Below are 19,926 nucleotides of genomic sequence, written 5' to 3'. Positions count from 1 at the left end.
TCTTGAGAGATGGCGCAATGCTTCCCGTAGTATTCAATAGCGATGCAGTTTCTTTGTTTTAATGTCAATGTGAAGGTCCAAGGGAGGCAATAAATCTGCCACTGTGCCTCGTATATTGTTACTCGACTCCGAGGAGAGGTGCAAAACACAGACCGTTTAAAGCGTTACTAGTCTTGAGAAATGTCGCAATGCTTCCAGTAGTATTCAATAGCGATGCAGTTTCTGTGTTTCTATGTAAATGTGACGGTCTAAGGGATACAATAAAATTGCCACTGTGCGTCGTATATTGTTACTCGACTCCGAGGAGAGGTGCAAAGCGTATTCTGTTTAAGGAGTTATTAGTCCTGAGATGTGGCGCAATGCTTCCAGTATTATTCAATAGCGATGTAGTATCTGTGGTTCAATGTCAATGTGAAGGTCCAAGGGATACAATAAGATGGCCACTGTGCGTCGCAAATTGTTATTTGACTCCAAGGAGATGTGCAAAGCGTAGAGTGTTTAAAGCGATACTAGTCCTGAGATGTGGTGCAATGCTCCCATGTAGTATTCAATTGCGATGCAGTTTCTGTGTTTCAATGTCAATGTGAAGGTCCAAGGGATACAATAAAACTCCCACTGTGCGTCGCATATTGTTACTCGAGTCCAAGGAGAGGTGCAAAACGTAGACTGTTTAAAGCGATGCTAGTCCTGAGATGTGGCGCAATGCTTCCAGTAGTATTCAATAGCGATTCAGTTTCTGTGTTTCAATGTCAATGTGAAGGTCCACGGGATACAATAAGACTGCCACTGTGCGTCGCATATTGTTATTTGACTCCAAGGAGAGGTGCAAAGCGTAGACTGTTTAAAGCGATACTAGTCCTGAGATGTGGCGCAGTGCTCCCAGTAGTATTCAATTGCGATGCAGTTTCTGTGTTTCAATGTCAATGTGAAAGTCCAAGGGATACAATAAAACTGCCACTGTGCGTCGCATATTGTTACTCGAGTCCAAGGAGAGGTGCAAAGCCTAGACTGTTTAAAGCGATACTTGTCCTGATATGTGGCGCAATGCTCCCAGTAGTATTCAATTGCGATGCAGTTTCTGTGTTTCAATGTCAATGTGAAGGTCCAAGGGATACATTAAGACTGCCACTGTGCGTCGCAAATTGTTATTTGACTCCATGGAGAGGTGCAAATCGTAGACTGTATAAAGCGATACTAGTCCTGAGATGTGGCGCAATGCTCCCAGTAGTATTCAATTGCGATGCAGTTTCTGTGTCTCAATGTCAATGTGAAGGTCCAAAGGAGGCAATAAAGCTGCCACTGTGCGTCGTATATTGTTACTCGAGTCCAAGGAGAGGTGCAAAGCGTAGACTGTTTAAAGCGATGCTAGTCCTGAGATGTGGCCTAATGCTTCCAGTAGTATTCAATAGCGATGCAGTTTCTGAGTTTCAATGTCAATGTGAAGGTCCAAGGGATACAATAAGACTGCCACTGTGCGTCGCAAATTGTTATTTGACTCCAAGGAGAGGTGCAAAGCGTAGACTGTTTAAAGCGATACTAGTCCTGAGATGTGGTGCAATGCTCCCTGTAGTATTCAATTGCGATGCAGTATCTGTGTTACAATGTCAATGTGAAGGTCCAAGGGATACAATAAAACTGCCACTGTGCGTCGCATATTTTTACTCGAGTCCAAGGAGAGGTGCAAAGCGCAGACTGTTTAAAGCGATGCTAGTCCTGAGATGTGGCGCAATGCTTCCAGTAGTATTCAATAGCGATGCAGTTTCTGTGTTTCAATGTCAATGTGAAGGTCCAAGGGATACAATAAGACTGCCACTGTGCGTCGCAAATTGTTATTTGACTCCAAGGAGAGGTGCAAAGCGTAGACTGTTTAAAGCGGTACTAGTCCTGAGATGTGGCGCAGTGCTCCCAGTAGTATTCAATTGCGATGCAGTTTCTGTGTTTCAATGTCAATGTGAAGGTCCAAGGGATACAATAAAACTGCCACTGTGCGTCGCATATTGTTACTCGAGTCCAAGGAGAGGTGCAAAGCGTAGACTGTTTAAAGCGATACTAGTCCTGAGATGTGGCGCAATGCTCCCAGTAGTATTCAATAGCGATGCAGTTTCTGTGTTTCAATGTCAATGTGAAGGTCCAAGGGATACAATAAGACTGCCACTGTGCGTCGCAAATTGTTATTTGACTCCAAGGAGAGGTGCAAAGCGTAGACTGTTTAAAGCGGTACTAGTCCTGAGATGTGGCGCAGTGCTCCCAGTAGTATTCAATTGCGATGCAGTTTCTGTGTTTCAATGTCAATGTGAAGGTCCAAGGGATACAATAAAACTGCCACTGTGCGTCGCATATTGTTACTCGAGTCCAAGGAGAGGTGCAAAGCGTAGACTGTTTAAAGCGATACTAGTCCTGAGATGTGGCGCAATGCTCCCAGTAGTATTCAATAGCGATGCAGTTTCTGTGTTTCAATGTCAATGTGAAGGTCCAACGGATACAATAAGACTGCCACTGTGCGTCGTAAATTGTTATTTGACTCCAAGGAGAGTTGGAAAGCGTAGACTGTTTAAAGCGATACTAGTCCTGAGATGTGGCGCAGTGCTTCCAGTAGTATTCAATAGCGATGCAGTTTCTGTGTTTCTAGGTCAATGTGATGGTCTAAGGGATACAATAAAATTGCCACTGTGCGACGCATATTGTTACTCGACTGCGAGGAGAGATGCAAAACGTAGACTGTTGAAAGCGTTACTAGTCTTGAGAGATGGCGCAATGCTTCCCGTAGTATTCAATAGCAATGCAGTTTCTTTGTTTTAATGTCAATGTGAAGGTCCAAGGGAGGCAATAAATCTGCCACTGTGCCTCGTATATTGTTACTCGACTCCGAGGAGAGGTGCAAAACACAGACCGTTTAAAGCGTTACTAGTCTTGAGAAATGTCGCAATGCTTCCAGTAGTATTCAATAGCGATGCAGTTTCTGTGTTTCTATGTAAATGTGACGGTCTAAGGGATACAATAAAATTGCCACTGTGCGTCGTATATTGTTACTCGACTCCGAGGAGAGGTGCAAAGCGTATTCTGTTTAAAGAGTTACTTGTCCTGAGATGTGGCGCAATGCTTCCAGTATTATTCAATAGCGATGTAGTTTCTGTGGTTCAATGTCAATGTTAAGGTCCAAGGGATACAATAAGACTGCCACTGTGCGTCGCAAATTGTTATTTGACTCCAAGGAGAGGTGCAAAGCGTAGACTGTTTAAAGCGATACTAGTCCTGAGATGTGGCGCATTGCTTCCAGTAGTATTCAATTGCGATGCAGTTTCTGTGTTTCAATGTCAATGTGAAGGTCCAAGGGATACAATAAGACTGCCACTGTGCGTCGCATATTGTTACTCGAGTCGAAGGAGAGATGCAAAGCGTAGACTGTTTAAAGCGTTACTAGTCCTGAGATGTGGCGCAATGCTCCCAGTAGTATTCAATAGCGATGCAGTTTCTGTGTTTCAATGTCAATGTGAAGGTCCAAGGGATACAATAAGATGGCCACTGTGCGTCGCAAATTGTTATTTGACTCCAAGGAGATGTGCAAAGCGTAGACTGTTTAAAGCGATACTAGTCCTGAGATGTGGTGCAATGCTCCCATGTAGTATTCAATTGCGATGCAGTTTCTGTGTTTCAATGTCAATGTGAAGGTCCAAGGGATACAATAAAACTGCCACTGTGTGTCGCATATTGTTACTCGAGTCCAAGGAGAGGTGCAAAGCGTAGACTGTTTAAAGCGATGCTAGTCCTGAGATGTGACGCAATGCTTCCAGTAGTATTCAATAGCGATGCAGTTTCTGTGTTTCAATGTCAATGTGAAGGTCCAAGGGATACAATAAGACTGCCACTGTGCGTCGCAAATTGTTATTTGACTCCAAGGAGTGGTGCAAAGCGTAGACTGTTTAAAGCGATACTAGTCCTGAGTTGTGGCGCAATGCTCCCAGTAGTATTCAATTGCGATGCAGTTTCTGTGTTTCAATGTCAATGTGAAGGTCCAAGGGATACAATAAAACTGCCACTGTGCGTCGCATATTGTTACTCGAGTCCAAGGAGAGGTGCAAAGCGTAGACTGTTTAAAGCGATGCTAGTCCTGAGATGTGGCGCAATGCTTCCAGTACTATTCAATAGCGATGCAGTTTCTGTGTTTCAATGTCAATGTGAAGGTCCAAGGGATACAATAACATTGCCACTGTGCGTCGCAAATTGTTATTTGACTCCAAGGAGAGGTGCAAAGCGTAGACTGTTTAAAGCGATACTAGTCCTGAGATGTGGCGCAGTGCTCCCAGTGGTATTCAATTGCGATGCAGTTTCTGTGTTTCAATGTCAATGTGAAGGTCCAAGGGATACAATAAAACTGCCACTGTGCGTCGCATATTGTTACTCGAGTCCAAGGAGAGGTGCAAAGCGTAGACTGTTTAAAGCGATACTAGTCCTGAGATGTGGCGCAATGCTCCCAGTAGTATTCAATTGCGATGCAGTTTCTGTGTTTCAATGTCAATGTGAAGGTCCAAGGGATACAATAAAACTGCCACTGTGCGTCGCATATTGTTACTCGACTCCAAGGAGAGGTGCAAAGCGTAGACTGTTTAAAGCGATGCTAGTCCTGAGATGTGGCGCAATGCTTCCAGTAGTATCAATAGCGATGCAGCTTCTGTGTTTCAATGTCAATGTGAAGGTCCAAGGGATACAATAAGACTGCCACTGTGCGTCGCAAATTGTTATTTGCCTCCAAGGAGTGGTGCAAAGCGTAGACTGTTTAAAGCGATACTAGTCCTGAGTTGTGGCGCAATGCTCCCAGTAGTATTCAATTGCGGTGCAGTTTCTGTGTTTCAATGTCTATGTGAAGGTCCAAGGGATACAATAAAACTGCCACTGTGCGTCGCATATTGTTACTCGAGTCCAAGGAGAGGTGCAAAGCGTAGACTGTTTAAAGCGATGCTGGTCCTGAGATGCGCAATGCTTCCAGTAGTATTCAATAGCGATGCAGTTTCTGTGTTTCAATGTCAATGTGAAGGTCCAAGGGATACAATAAGACTGCCACTGTGCGTCGCAAATTGTTATTTGACTCCAAGGAGAGGTGCAAAGCATAGACTGTTTAAAGCGATACTAGTCCTGAGATGTGGCGCAATGCTTCCAGTAGTATTCAATTGCGATGCAGTTTCTGTGTTTCAATGTCAATGTGAAGGTCCAAGGGATACAATAAAACTGCCACTGTGCGTCACATATTGTTACTCGAGTCCAAGGAGAGGTGCAAAACGTAGACTGTTTTAAGCGATGCTAGTCCTGAGATGTGGCGCAATGCTTCCAGTAGTATTCAATAGCGATGCAGTTTCTGTGTTTCAATGTCAATGTGAAGGTCCAAGGGATACAATAAGACTGCCACTGTGCGTCGCATATTGTTATTTGACTCCAAGGAGAGGTGCAAAGCGTAGACTGTTTAAAGCGATACTAGTCCTGAGATGTGTCGCAGTGCTCCCAGTAGTATTCAATTGCGATGCAGTTTCTGTGTTTCAATGTCAATGTGAAAGTCCAAGGGATACAATAAAACTGCCACTGTGCGTCGCATATTGTTACTCGAGTCCAAGGAGAGGTGCAAAGCGTAGACTGTTTAAAGCGATACTTGTCCTGATATGTGGCGCAATGCTCCCAGTAGTATTCAATTGCGATGCAGTTTCTGTGTCTCAATGTCAATGTGAAGGTCCAAAGGAGGCAATAAAGCTGCCACTGTGCGTCGTATATTGTTACTCGAGTCCAAGGAGAGGTTCAAAGCGTAGACTGTTTTTAAGCGATGCTAGTCCTGAGATGTGGCCTAATGCTTCCAGTAGTATTCAATAGCGATGCAGTTTCTGTGTTTCAATGTCAATGTGAAGGTCCAAGGGATACAATAAGACTGCCACTGTGCGTCGCAAATTGTTATTTGACTCCAAGGAGAGGTGCAAAGCGTAGACTGTTTAAAGCGATACTAGTCCTGAGATGTGGCGCAATGCTCCCAGTAGTATTCAATTGCGATGCAGTTTCTGTGTTACAATGTCAATGTGAAGGTCCAAGGGATACAATAAAACTGCCACTGTGCGTCGCATATTTTTACTCGAGTCCAAGGAGAGGTGCAAAGCGTAGACTGTTTAAAGCGATGCTAGTCCTGAGATGTGGCGCAATGCTTCCAGTAGTATTCAATAGCGATGCAGCTTCTGTGTTTCAATGTCAATGTGAAGGTCCAAGGGATACAATAAGACTGCCACTGTGCGTCGCAAATCGTTATTTGACTCCAAGGAGAGGTGCAAAGCGTAGACTGTTTAAAGCGGTACTAGTCCTGAGATGTGGCGCAGTGCTCCCAGTAGTATTCAATTGCGATGCAGTTTCTGTGTTTCAATGTCAATGTGAAGGTCCAAGGGATACAATAAAACTGCCACTGTGCGTCGCATATTGTTACTCGAGTCCAAGGAGAGGTGCAAAGCGTAGACTGTTTAAAGCGATACTAGTCCTGAGATGTGGCGCAATGCTCCCAGTAGTATTCAATAGCGATGCAGTTTCTGTGTTTCAATGTCAATGTGAAGGTCCAAGGGATACAATAAGACTGCCACTGTGCGTCGTAAATTGTTATTTGACTCCAAGGAGAGTTGCAAAGCGTAGACTGTTTAAAGCGATACTAGTCCTGAGATGTAGCGCTATGCTTAAAGTAGTATCCAATTGCGATGCAGTTTCTGTGTTTCATTGTCAAAGTGAAGGTCCAAGGGATACAATAAAACTGCTACTGTGCGTCGCATATTGTTACTCGAGTCCAAGGAGAGGTGCAAAGCGTAGACTGTTTAAAGCGATGCTAGTCCTGAGATGTGGCGCAATGCTTCCAGTAGTATTCAATAGCGATGCAGTTTCTGTGTTTCAATGTCAATGTGAAGGTCCAAGGGATACAATAAGACTGCCACTGTGCGTCGCATATTGTTATTTGACTCCAAGGAGAGGTGCAAAGCGTAGACTGTTTAAAGCGATACTAGTCCTGAGATGTGGCGCAGTGCTCCCAGTAGTATTCAATTGCGATGCAGTTTCTGTGTTTCAATGTCAATGTGAAGGTCCAAGGGATACAATAAAACTGCCACTGTGCGTCGCATATTGTTACTCGAGTCCAAGGAGAGGTGCAAAGCGTAGAATGTTTAAAGCGATACTAGTCCTGAGATGTGGCGCAATGCTCCCAGTAGTATTCAATAGCGATGCAGTTTCTGTGTTTCAATGTCAATGTGAAGGTCCAAGGGATACAATAAGACTGCCACTGTGCGTCGTAAATTGTTATTTGACTCCAAGGAGAGTTGCAAAGCGTAGACTGTTTTAAGCGATACTAGTCCTGAGATGTAGCGCAATGCTTCCAGTAGTATTCAATAGCGATGCAGTTTCTGTGTTTCAATGTCAATGTGAAGGTCCAAGGGATACAATAAAACTGCAACTGTGCGTCGCATATTGTTACTCGAGTCCAAGGAGAGGTGCAAAGCGTAGACTGTTTAAAGCGTTACTAGTCCTGAGATGTGGCGCAATGCTTCCAATTGTATTCAATAGCGATGCAGTTTCTGTGTCTTCAATGTCAATGTGAAGGTCCAAGGGATACAATAAGACTGCCACTGTGCGTCGCAAATTGTTATTTGACTCCAAGGAGAGGTGCAAAGCATAGACTGTTTAAAGCGATACTAGTCCTGAGTTCTGGCGCAATCCTTCCAGTAGTATTCAATTGCGATGCAGTTTCTGTGTTTCAATGTCAATGTGAAGGTCCAAGGGATACAATAAAACTGCCACTGTGCGTCGCATATTGTTACTCGAGTCCAAGGAGAGATGCAAAACGTAGACTGTTTAAAGCGATGCTAGTCCTGAGATGTGGCGCAATGCTTCCAGTAGTATTCAATAGCGATGCAGTTTCTGTGTTTCAATGTCAATGTGAAGGTCCAAGGGATACAATAAGACTGCCACTGTGCGTCGCATATTGTTATTTGACTCCAAGGAGAGGTGCAAAGCGTAGACTGTTTAAAGCGATACTAGTCCTGAGATGTGGCGCAGTGCTCCCAGTAGTATTCAATTGCGATGCAGTTTCTGTGTTTCAATGTCAATGTGAAAGTCCAAGGGATACAATAAAACTGCCACTGTGCGTCGCATATTGTTACTCGAGTCCAAGGAGAGGTGCAAAGCGTAGACTGTTTAAAGCGATGCTAGTCCTGAGATGTGGCCTAATGCTTCCAGTAGTATTCAATAGCGATGCAGTTTCTTTGTTTCAATGTCAATGTGAAGGTCCAAGGGATACAATAAGACTGCCACTGTGCGTCGCAAATTGTTATTTGACTCCAAGGAGAGGTGCAAAGCGTAGATTGTTTAAAGCGATACTAGTCCTGAGATGTGGCGCAATGCTCCCAGTAGTATTCAATTGCGATGCAGTTTCTGTGTTACAATGTCAATGTGAAGGTCCAAGGGATACAATAAAACTGCCACTGTGCGTCGCAAATTGTTATTTGACTCCAAGGAGAGGTGCAAAGCGTAGACTGTTTAAAGCGATACTAGTCCTGAGATGTGGCGCAATGCTCCCAGTAGTATTCAATTGCGATGCAGTTTCTGTGTTACAATGTCAATGTGAAGGTCCAAGGGATACAATAAAACTGCCACTGTGCGTCGCAAATTGTTATTTGACTCCAAGGAGAGGTGCAAAGCGTAGACTGTTTAAAGCGATACTAGTCCTGAGATGTGGCCTAATGCTTCCAGTAGTATTCAATAGCGATGCAGTTTCTTTGTTTCAATGTCAATGTGAAGGTCCAAGGGATACAATAAGACTGCCACTGTGCGTCGCAAATTGTTATTTGACTCCAAGGTGAGGTGCAAAGCGTAGACTGTTTAAAGCGATACTAGTCCTGAGATGTGGCGCAATGCTCCCAGTAGTATTCAATTGCGATGCAGTTTCTGTGTTACAATGTCAATTTGAAGGTCCAAGGGATACAATAAAACTGCCACTGTGCGTCGCAAATTGTTATTTGACTCCAAGGAGAGGTGCAAAGCGGAGACTGTTTATAGCGGTACTAGTCCTGAGATGTGGCGCAATGCTCCCAGTAGTATTCAATTGCGATGCAGTTTCTGTGTTTCAATGTCAATGTGAAAGTCCAAGGGATACAATAAAACTGCCACTGTGCGTCGCATATTGTTACTCGAGTCCAAGGAGAGGTGCGAAGCGTAGACTGTTTAAAGCGATGCTAGTCCTGAGATGTGGCCTAATGCTTCCAGTAGTATTCAATAGCGATGCAGTTTCTGTGTTTCAATGTCAATGTGAAGGTCCAAGGGATACAATAAGACTGCCACTGTGCGTCGCAAATTGTTATTTGACTCCAAGGAGAGGTGCAAAGCGTTGACTGTTTAAAGCGATACTAGTCCTGAGATGTGGCGCAATGCTTCCAGTAGTATTCAATTGCGATGCAGTTTCTGTGTTACAATGTCAATGTGAAGGTCCAAGGGATACAATAAAACTGCCACTGTGCGTCGCAAATTGTTATTTGACTCCAAGGAGAGGTGCAAAGCGTAGACTGTTTAAAGCGATACTAGTCCTGAGATGTGGCGCAATGCTCCCAGTAGTATTCAATTGCGATGCAGTTTCTGTGTTACAATGTCAATGTGAAGGTCCAAGGGATACAATAAAACTGCCACTGTGCGTCGCATATTTTTACTCGAGTCCAAGGAGAGTTGCAAAGCGTAGACTGTTTAAAGCGATGCTAGTCCTGAGATGTGGCCTAATGCTTCCAGTAGTATTCAATAGCGATGCAGTTTCTGTGTTTCAATGTCAATGTGAAGGTCCAAGGGATACAATAAGACTGCCACTGTTGCGTCGCAAATTGTTATTTGACTCCAAGGAGAGGTGCAAAGCGTAGACTGTTTATAGCGGTACTAGTCCTGAGATGTGGCGCAATGCTTCCAGTAGTATTCAATAGCGATGCAGTTTCTGTGTTTCAATGTCAATGTGAAGGTCCAAGGGATACAATGAGCCTGCCACTGTGCGTCGCAAATTGTTATTTGACTCCAAGGAGAGGTGCAAAGCGTAGACTGTTTATAGCGGTACTAGTCCTGAGATGTGGCGCAATGCTCCCAGTAGTATTCAATAGCGATGCAGTTTCTGTGTTTCTATGTCAATGTGAAGGTCCAAGGGATACAATAAGACTGCCACTGTGCGTCGCAAATTGTTATTTGACTCCATGGAGAGGTGCAAAGCGTAGACTGTTTAAAGCGATACTAGTCCTGAGATGTGGCCTAATGCTTCCAGTAGTATTCAATAGCGATGCAGTTTCTTTGTTTCAATGTCAATGTGAAGGTCCAAGGGATACAATAAGACTGCCACTGTGCGTCGCAAATTGTTATTTGACTCCAAGGAGAGGTGCAAAGCGTAGATTGTTTAAAGCGATACTAGTCCTGAGATGTGGCGCAATGCTCCCAGTAGTATTCAATTGCGATGCAGTTTCTGTGTTACAATGTCAATGTGAAGGTCCAAGGGATACAATAAAACTGCCACTGTGCGTCGCAAATTGTTATTTGACTCCAAGGAGAGGTGCAAAGCGTAGACTGTTTAAAGCGATACTAGTCCTGAGATGTGGCGCAATGCTCCCAGTAGTATTCAATTGCGATGCAGTTTCTGTGTTACAATGTCAATGTGAAGGTCCAAGGGATACAATAAAACTGCCACTGTGCGTCGCAAATTGTTATTTGACTCCAAGGAGAGGTGCAAAGCGTAGACTGTTTAAAGCGATACTAGTCCTGAGATGTGGCCTAATGCTTCCAGTAGTATTCAATAGCGATGCAGTTTCTTTGTTTCAATGTCAATGTGAAGGTCCAAGGGATACAATAAGACTGCCACTGTGCGTCGCAAATTGTTATTTGACTCCAAGGTGAGGTGCAAAGCGTAGACTGTTTAAAGCGATACTAGTCCTGAGATGTGGCGCAATGCTCCCAGTAGTATTCAATTGCGATGCAGTTTCTGTGTTACAATGTCAATGTGAAGGTCCAAGGGATACAATAAAACTGCCACTGTGCGTCGCAAATTGTTATTTGACTCCAAGGAGAGGTGCAAAGCGGAGACTGTTTATAGCGGTACTAGTCCTGAGATGTGGCGCAATGCTCCCAGTAGTATTCAATTGCGATGCAGTTTCTGTGTTTCAATGTCAATGTGAAAGTCCAAGGGATACAATAAAACTGCCACTGTGCGTCGCATATTGTTACTAGAGTCCAAGGAGAGGTGCAAAGCGTAGACTGTTTAAAGCGATGCTAGTCCTGAGATGTGGCCTAATGCTTCCAGTAGTATTCAATAGCGATGCAGTTTCTGTGTTTCAATGTCAATGTGAAGGTCCAAGGGATACAATAAGACTGCCACTGTGCGTCGCAAATTGTTATTTGACTCCAAGGAGAGGTGCAAAGCGTTGACTGTTTAAAGCGATACTAGTCCTGAGATGTGGCGCAATGCTTCCAGTAGTATTCAATTGCGATGCAGTTTCTGTGTTACAATGTCAATGTGAAGGTCCAAGGGATACAATAAAACTGCCACTGTGCGTCGCAAATTGTTATTTGACTCCAAGGAGAGGTGCAAAGCGTAGACTGTTTAAAGCGATACTAGTCCTGAGATGTGGCGCAATGCTCCCAGTAGTATTCAATTGCGATGCAGTTTCTGTGTTACAATGTCAATGTGAAGGTCCAAGGGATACAATAAAACTGCCACTGTGCGTCGCATATTTTTACTCGAGTCCAAGGAGAGTTGCAAAGCGTAGACTGTTTAAAGCGATGCTAGTCCTGAGATGTGGCCTAATGCTTCCAGTAGTATTCAATAGCGATGCAGTTTCTGTGTTTCAATGTCAATGTGAAGGTCCAAGGGATACAATAAGACTGCCACTGTTGCGTCGCAAATTGTTATTTGACTCCAAGGAGAGGTGCAAAGCGTAGACTGTTTATAGCGGTACTAGTCCTGAGATGTGGCGCAATGCTTCCAGTAGTATTCAATAGCGATGCAGTTTCTGTGTTTCAATGTCAATGTGAAGGTCCAAGGGATACAATGAGCCTGCCACTGTGCGTCGCAAATTGTTATTTGACTCCAAGGAGAGGTGCAAAGCGTAGACTGTTTATAGCGGTACTAGTCCTGAGATGTGGCGCAATGCTCCCAGTAGTATTCAATAGCGATGCAGTTTCTGTGTTTCTATGTCAATGTGAAGGTCCAAGGGATACAATAAGACTGCCACTGTGCGTCGCAAATTGTTATTTGACTCCAAGGAGAGGTGCAAAGCGTAGACTGTTTAAAGCGATACTAGTCCTGAGATGTGGCCTAATGCTTCCAGTAGTATTCAATAGCGATGCAGTTTCTTTGTTTCAATGTCAATGTGAAGGTCCAAGGGATACAATAAGACTGCCACTGTGCGTCGCAAATTGTTATTTGACTCCAAGGAGAGGTGCAAAGCGTAGACTGTTTAAAGCGATACTAGTCCTGAGATGTGGCGCAATGCTCCCAGTAGTATTCAATTGCGATGCAGTTTCTGTGTTACAATGTCAATGTGAAGGTCCAAGGGATACAATAAAACTGCCACTGTGCGTCGCATATTTTTACTCGAGTCCAAGGAGAGTTGCAAAGCGTAGACTGTTTAAAGCGATGCTAGTCCTGAGATGTGGCCTAATGCTTCCAGTAGTATTCAATAGCGATGCAGTTTCTGTGTTTCAATGTCAATGTGAAGGTCCAAGGGATACAATAAGACTGCCACTGTGCGTCGCATATTTTTACTCGAGTCCAAGGAGAGGTGCAAAGCGTAGACTGTTTAAAGCGATGCTAGTCCTGAGATGTGGCCTAATGCTTCCAGTAGTATTCAATAGCGATGCAGTTTCTGTGTTTCAATGTCAATGTGAAGGTCCAAGGGATACAATAAGACTGCCACTGTTGCGTCGCAAATTGTTATTTGACTCCAAGGAGAGGTGCAAAGCGTAGACTGTTTATAGCGGTACTAGTCCTGAGATGTGGCGCAATGCTTCCAGTAGTATTCAATAGCGATGCAGTTTCTGTGTTTCAATGTCAATGTGAAGGTCCAAGGGATACAATAAGACTGCCACTGTTGCGTCGCAAATTGTTATTTGACTCCAAGGAGAGGTGCAAAGCGTAGACTGTTTATAGCGGTACTAGTCCTGAGATGTGGCGCAATGCTTCCAGTAGTATTCAATAGCGATGCAGTTTCTGTGTTTCAATGTCAATGTGAAGGTCCAAGGGATACAATAAGACTGCCACTGTTGCGTCGCAAATTGTTATTTGACTCCAAGGCGAGGTGAAAAGCGTAGACTGTTTATAGCGGTACTAGTCCTGAGATGTGGCGCAATGCTTCCAGTAGTATTCAATAGCGATGCAGTTTCTGTGTTTCAATGTCAATGTGAAGGTCCAAGGGATACAATGAGCCTGCCACTGTGCGTCGCAAATTGTTATTTGACTCCAAGGGGAGGTGCAAAGCGTAGACTGTTTAAAGCGATACTAGTCCTGAGATGTGGCGCAATGCTCCCAGTAGTATTCAACAGCGATGCAGTTTCTGTGTTTCTATGTCAATGTGAAGGTCCAAGGGATACAATAAGACTGCCACTGTGCGTCGCAAATTGTTATTTGACTCCAAGGAGAGGTGCAAAGCGTAGACTGTTTAAAGCGATACTATTACTGAGATGTGGCGCAATGCTTCCAGTAGTATTCAATTGCGATGCAGTTTCTGTGTTTCAATGCCAATGTCAATTGTTTTTTGACTCCAAGGAGAGGTGAAAGCGTAGACTGTTTAAAGCGATACTAGTCCTGAGATGTGGCGCAATGCTCCCAGTAGTATTCAATTGCGATGCAGTTTCTGTGTTACAATGTCAATGTGAAGGTCCAAGGGATACAATAAAACTGCCACTGTGCGTCGCATATTTTTACTCGAGTCCAAGGAGAGGTGCAAAGCGTAGACTGTCTAAAGCGATGCTAGTCCTGAGATGTGGCGCAATGCTTCCAGTAGTATTCAATAGCGATGCAGTTTCTGTGTTTCAAGGTCAATGTGTAGGTCCAAGGGATACATTAAGACTGCCACTGTGCGTCGCAAATTGTTATTTGACTCCAAGGAGAGGTGCAAAGCGTAGACTGTTTAAAGCGTTACTGGTCCTGAGATGTGGCGCAATGCTCCCAGTATTATTCAATAGCGATGCAGTTTCTGTGCTTCAATGTCAATGTGAAGGTCCAAGGGATACAATAAGACTGCCACTGTACGTCGCAAATTGTTATTTGACTCCAAGGAGAGGTGCAAAGCGTAGACTGTTTAAAGCGGTACTAGTCCTGAGATGTGGCGCAATGCTTCCAGTAGTATTCAATAGCGATGCAGTTTCTGTGTTTCAATGTCAATGTGAAGGTCCAAGGGATACAATGAGCCTGCCACTGTGCGTCGCAAATTGTTATTTGACTCCAAGGAGAGGTGCAAAGCGTAGACTGTTTAAAGCGATACTAGTCCTGAGATGTGGCGCAATGCTCCCAGTAGTATTCAATAGCGATGCAGTTTCTGTGTTTCTATGTCAATGTGAAGGTCCAAGGGATACAATAAGACTGCCACTGTGCGTCGCAAATTGTTATTTGACTCCAACGAGAGGTGCAAAGCGTAGACTGTTTAAAGCGATACTAGTCCTGAGATGTGGCGCAATGCTTCCAGTAGTATTCAATTGCGATGCAGTTTCTGTGTTTCAATGTCTATGTCAATTGTTATTTGACTCCAAGGAGAGGTGAAAAGCGTAGACTGTTTAAAGTGATACTAGTCCTGAGATGTGGCGCAATGCTCCCAGTAGTATTGAATTGCGATGCAGTTTCTGTGTTTCAATGTCAATGTGAAGGTCCAAGGGATACAATAAAACTGCCACTGTGCGTCGCATATTGTTACTCGACTCCGAGGAGAGGTGCAAAGCGTAGTCTGTTTAAAGAGTTACTAGTCCTGAGATGTGGCGCAATGCTTCCAGTATTATTCAATAGCGATGTAGTTTCTGTGTTTCAATGTCAATGTGAAGAACCAAGGGATACAATAAGACTGCCACTGTGCGTCGCAAATTGTTATTTGACTGCAAGGAGAGGTGCAAAGCGTAGACTGTTTAAAGCGATATTAGTCCTGAGATGTGGCGCTATGCTTCCAGTAGTATTCAATTGCGATGCAGTTTCTGTCTATTAATGACAATGTGAAGGTCCAAGGGATACAATAAGACTGCCACTGTGTGTCGCTAGTTGTTATTTGACTCCAAGGAGAGGTGCAAAGCTTAGACTGTTTAAAGCGATACTAGTCCTGAGATGTGGCGCAATGCTTCCAGTAGTATTCAATAGCGATGCAGTTTGTGTGTTTCAATGTCAATGTGAAGGTCCAAGGGATACAATAAGACTGCCACTGTGCGTCGCAAATTGTTATTTGACTCCAAGGAGAGGTGCAAAGCGTAGACTGTTTAAAGTGATACTAGTCCTGAGATGTGGCGCAATGCTCCCAGTAGTATTGAATTGCGATGCAGTTTCTGTGTTTCAATGTCAATGTGAAGGTCCAAGGGATACAATAAAACTGCCACTGTGCGTCGCATATTGTTACTCGACTCCGAGGAGAGGTGCAAAGCGTAGTCTGTTTAAAGAGTTACTAGTCCTGAGATGTGGCGCAATGCTTCCAGTATTATTCAATAGCGATGTAGTTTCTGTGTTTCAATGTCAATGTGAAGAACCAAGGGATACAATAAGACTGCCACTGTGCGTCGCAAATTGTTATTTGACTCCAAGGAGAGGTGCAAAGCGTAGACTGTTTAAAGCGATATTAGTCCTGAGATGTGGCGCTATGCTTCCAGTAGTATTCAATTGCGATGCAGTTTCTGTCTATTAATGACAATGTGAAGGTCCAAGGGATACAATAAGACTGCCACTGTGTGTCGCAAATTGTTATTTGACTCCAAGGAGAGGTGCAAAGCTTAGACTGTTTAAAGCGATACTAGTCCTGAGATGTGGCGCAATGCTTCCAGTAGTATTCAATAGCGATGCAGTTTGTGTGTTTCAATGTCAATGTGAAGGTCCAAGGGATACAATAAAACTGCCACTGTGCGTCGCATATTGTTACTCGAGTCCAAGGAGAGGTGCAAAGCGTAGACTGTTTAAAGCGATGCTAGTCCTGAGATGTGGCGCAATGCTTCCAGTAGTATTCAACAGCGATGCAGTTTCTGTGTATTAATGTCAATGTGAACGTCCAAGGGATACAATAAAACTGCCACTGTGCGTCGCATATTGTTACTCGACTCCGAGGAGAGGTGCAAAGCGTAGTCTGTTTAAAGAGTTACTAGTCCTGAGATGTGGCGCAATGCTTCCAGTATTATTCAATAGCGATGTAGTTTCTGTGTTTCAATGTCAATGTGAAGAACCAAGGGATACAATAAGACTGCCACTGTGCATCGCAAATTGTTATTTGACTCCCAGGAGAGGTGCAAAGCGTAGACTGTTTAAAGCGGTACTAGTCCTGAGATGTGGCGCAATGCTTCCAGTAGTATTCAATAGCGATGCAGTTTCTGTGTTTCAATGTCAATGTGAAGGTCCAAGGGATACAATGAGCCTGCCACTGTGCGTCGCAAATTGTTATTTGACTCCAAGGAGAGGTGCAAAGCGTAGACTGTTTAAAGCGTTACTAGTCCTGAGATGTGGCGCAATGCTCCCAGTAGTATTCAATAGCGATGCAGTTTCTGTGTTTCTATGTCAATGTGAAGGTCCAAGGGATACAATAAAACTGCCACTGTGCGTCGCAAATTGTTATTTGACTCCAAGGAGAGGTGCAAAGCGTAGACTGTTTAAAGCGATACTAGTCCTGAGATGTGGCGCAATGCTTCCAGTAGTATTCAATTGCGATGCAGTTTCTGTGTTTCAATGTCAATGTCAATTGTTATTTGACTCCAAGGAGAGGTGCAAAGCGTAGAATGTTTAAAGCGATACTAGTCCTGAGATGTGGCGCAATGCTCCCAGTAGTATTCAATTGCGATGCAGTTTCTGTGTTAAAATGTCAATGTGAAGGTCCAAGGGATACAATAAAACTGCCACTGTGCGTCGCATATTTTTACTCGAGTCCAAGGAGAGGTGCAAAGCGTAGACTGTTTAAAGCGATGCTAGTCCTGAGATGTGGCGCAATGCTTCCAGTAGTATTCAATTGCGATGCAGTTTCTGTGTTTCAATGTCAATGTGAAGGTCCAAGGGATACAATAAAACTGCCACTGTGCGTCGCATATTGTTACTCGAGTCCAAGGAGAGGTGCAAAGCGTAGACTGTTTAAAGCGTTACTAGTCCTGAGATGTGGCGCAATGCTTCCAGTAGTATTCAATAGCGATGCAGTTTCAGTGTTTCAATGTAAATGTGAAGGTCCAAGGGATCCAATTGGACTGCCACTGTGCGTCGCAAATTGTTATTTGACTCCAAGGAGAGGTGCAAAGCGTAGACTGTTTAAAGCGGTACTAGTCCTGAGATGTGGCGCAATGCTTCCAGTAGTATTCAATAGCGATGCAGTTTCTGTGTTTCAATGTCAATGTGAAGGTCCAAGGGATACAATAAGACAGCCACTGTGCGTCGCAAATTGTTATTTGACTCCAAGGAGAGGTGCAAAGCGTAGACTGTTTAAAGCGATACTAGTCCTGAGATGTGGCGCAATGCTTCCAGTAGTATTCAATTGCGATGCAGTTTGTGTGTTTCAATGTCAATGTGAAGGTCCAAGGGATACAATAAAACTGCCACTGTGCGTCGCATATTGTTACTCGAGTCCAAGGAGAGGTGCAAAGCGTAGACTGTTTAAAGCGATGCTAGTCCTGAGATGTGGCGCAATGCTTCCAGTAGTATTCAACAGCGATGCAGTTTCTTTGTATTAATGTCAATGTGAAGGTCCAAGGGATACAATAAGACTGCCACTAAGCGTCGCAAATTGTTATTTGACTCCAAGGAGAGGTGCAAAGCGTAGACTGTTTAAAGTGATACTAGTCCTGAGATGTGGCGCAATGCTCCCAGTAGTATTGAATTGCGATGCAGTTTCTGTGTTTCAATGTCAATGTGAAGGTCCAAGGGATACAATAAAACTGCCACTGTGCGTCGCATATTGTTACTCGACTCCGAGGAGAGGTGCAAAGCGTAGTCTGTTTAAAGAGTTACTAGTCCTGAGATGTGGCGCAATGCTTCCAGTATTATTCAATAGCGATGTAGTTTCTGTGTTTCAATGTCAATGTGAAGAACCAAGGGATACAATAAGACTGCCACTGTGCGTCGCAAATTGTTATTTGACTCCAAGGAGAGGTGCAAAGCGTAGACTGTTTAAAGCGATATTAGTCCTGAGATGTGGCGCTATGCTTCCAGTAGTATTCAATTGCGATGCAGTTTCTGTCTATTAATGACAATGTGAAGGTCCAAGGGATACAATAAGACTGCCACTGTGTGTCGCTAATTGTTATTTGACTCCAAGGAGAGGTGCAAAGCTTAGACTGTTTAGAGCGATACTAGTCCTGAGATGTGGCGCAATGCTTCCAGTAGTATTCAATAGCGATGCAGTTTGTGTGTTTCAATGTCAATGTGAAGGTCCAAGGGATACAATAAAACTGCCACTGTGCGTCGCATATTGTTACTCGAGTCCAAGGAGAGGTGCAAAGCGTAGACTGTTTAAAGCGATGCTAGTCCTGAGATGTGGCGCAATGCTTCCAGTAGTATTCAACAGCGATGCAGTTTCTGTGTATTAATGTCAATGTGAACGTCCAAGGGATACAATAAAACTGCCACTGTGCGTCGCATATTGTTACTCGACTCCGAGGAGAGGTGCAAAGCGTAGTGTGTTTAAAGAGTTACTAGTCCTGAGATGTGGCGCAATGCTTCCAGTATTATTCAATAGCGATGTAGTTTCTGTGTTTCAATGTCAATGTGAAGAACCAAGGGATACAATAAGACTGCCACTGTGCATCGCAAATTGTTATTTGACTCCCAGGAGAGGTGCAAAGCGTAGACTGTTTAAAGCGGTACTAGTCCTGAGATGTGGCGCAATGCTTCCAGTAGTATTCAATAGCGATGCAGTTTCTGTGTTTCAATGTCAATGTGAAGGTCCAAGGGATACAATGAGCCTGCCACTGTGCGTCGCAAATTGTTATTTGACTCCCAGGAGAGGTGCAAAGCGTAGACTGTTTAAAGCGTTACTAGTCCTGAGATGTGGCGCAATGCTCCCAGTAGTATTCAATAGCGATGCAGTTTCTGTGTTTCTATGTCAATGTGAAGGTCCAAGGGATACAATAAAACTGCCACTGTGCGTCGCAAATTGTTATTTGACTCCAAGGAGAGGTGCAAAGCGTAGACTGTTTAAAGCGATACTAGTCCTGAGATGTGGCGCAATGCTTCCAGTAGTATTCAATTGCGATGCAGTTTCTGTGTTTCAATGTCAATGTCAATTGTTATTTGACTCCAAGGAGAGGTGCAAAGCGTAGAATGTTTAAAGCGATACTAGTCCTGAGATGTGGCGCAATGCTCCCAGTAGTATTCAATTGCGATGCAGTTTCTGTGTTAAAATGTCAATGTGAGGGTCCAAGGGATACAATAAAACTGCCACTGTGCGTCGCATATTTTTACTCGAGTCCAAGGAGAGGTGCAAAGTGTAGACTGTTTAAAGCGATGCTAGTCCTGAGATGTGGCGCAATGCTTCCAGTAGTATTCAACAGCGATGCAGTTTCTGTGTATTAATGTCAATGTGAACGTCCAAGGGATACAATAAAACTGCCACTGTGCGTCGCATATTGTTACTCGACTCCGAGGAGAGGTGCAAAGCGTAGTCTGTTTAAAGAGTTACTAGTCCTGAGATGTGGCGCAATGCTCCCAGTAGTATTCAATAGCGATGCAGTTTCTGTGTTTCTATGTCAATGTGAAGGTCC

This window comes from Schistocerca cancellata, chromosome 3, assembly GCF_023864275.1.
Source record: "Schistocerca cancellata isolate TAMUIC-IGC-003103 chromosome 3, iqSchCanc2.1, whole genome shotgun sequence".
In the NCBI taxonomy this organism is placed as follows: domain Eukaryota; kingdom Metazoa; phylum Arthropoda; class Insecta; order Orthoptera; family Acrididae; genus Schistocerca; species Schistocerca cancellata.
This window is presented reverse-complemented; position numbering follows the sequence as displayed.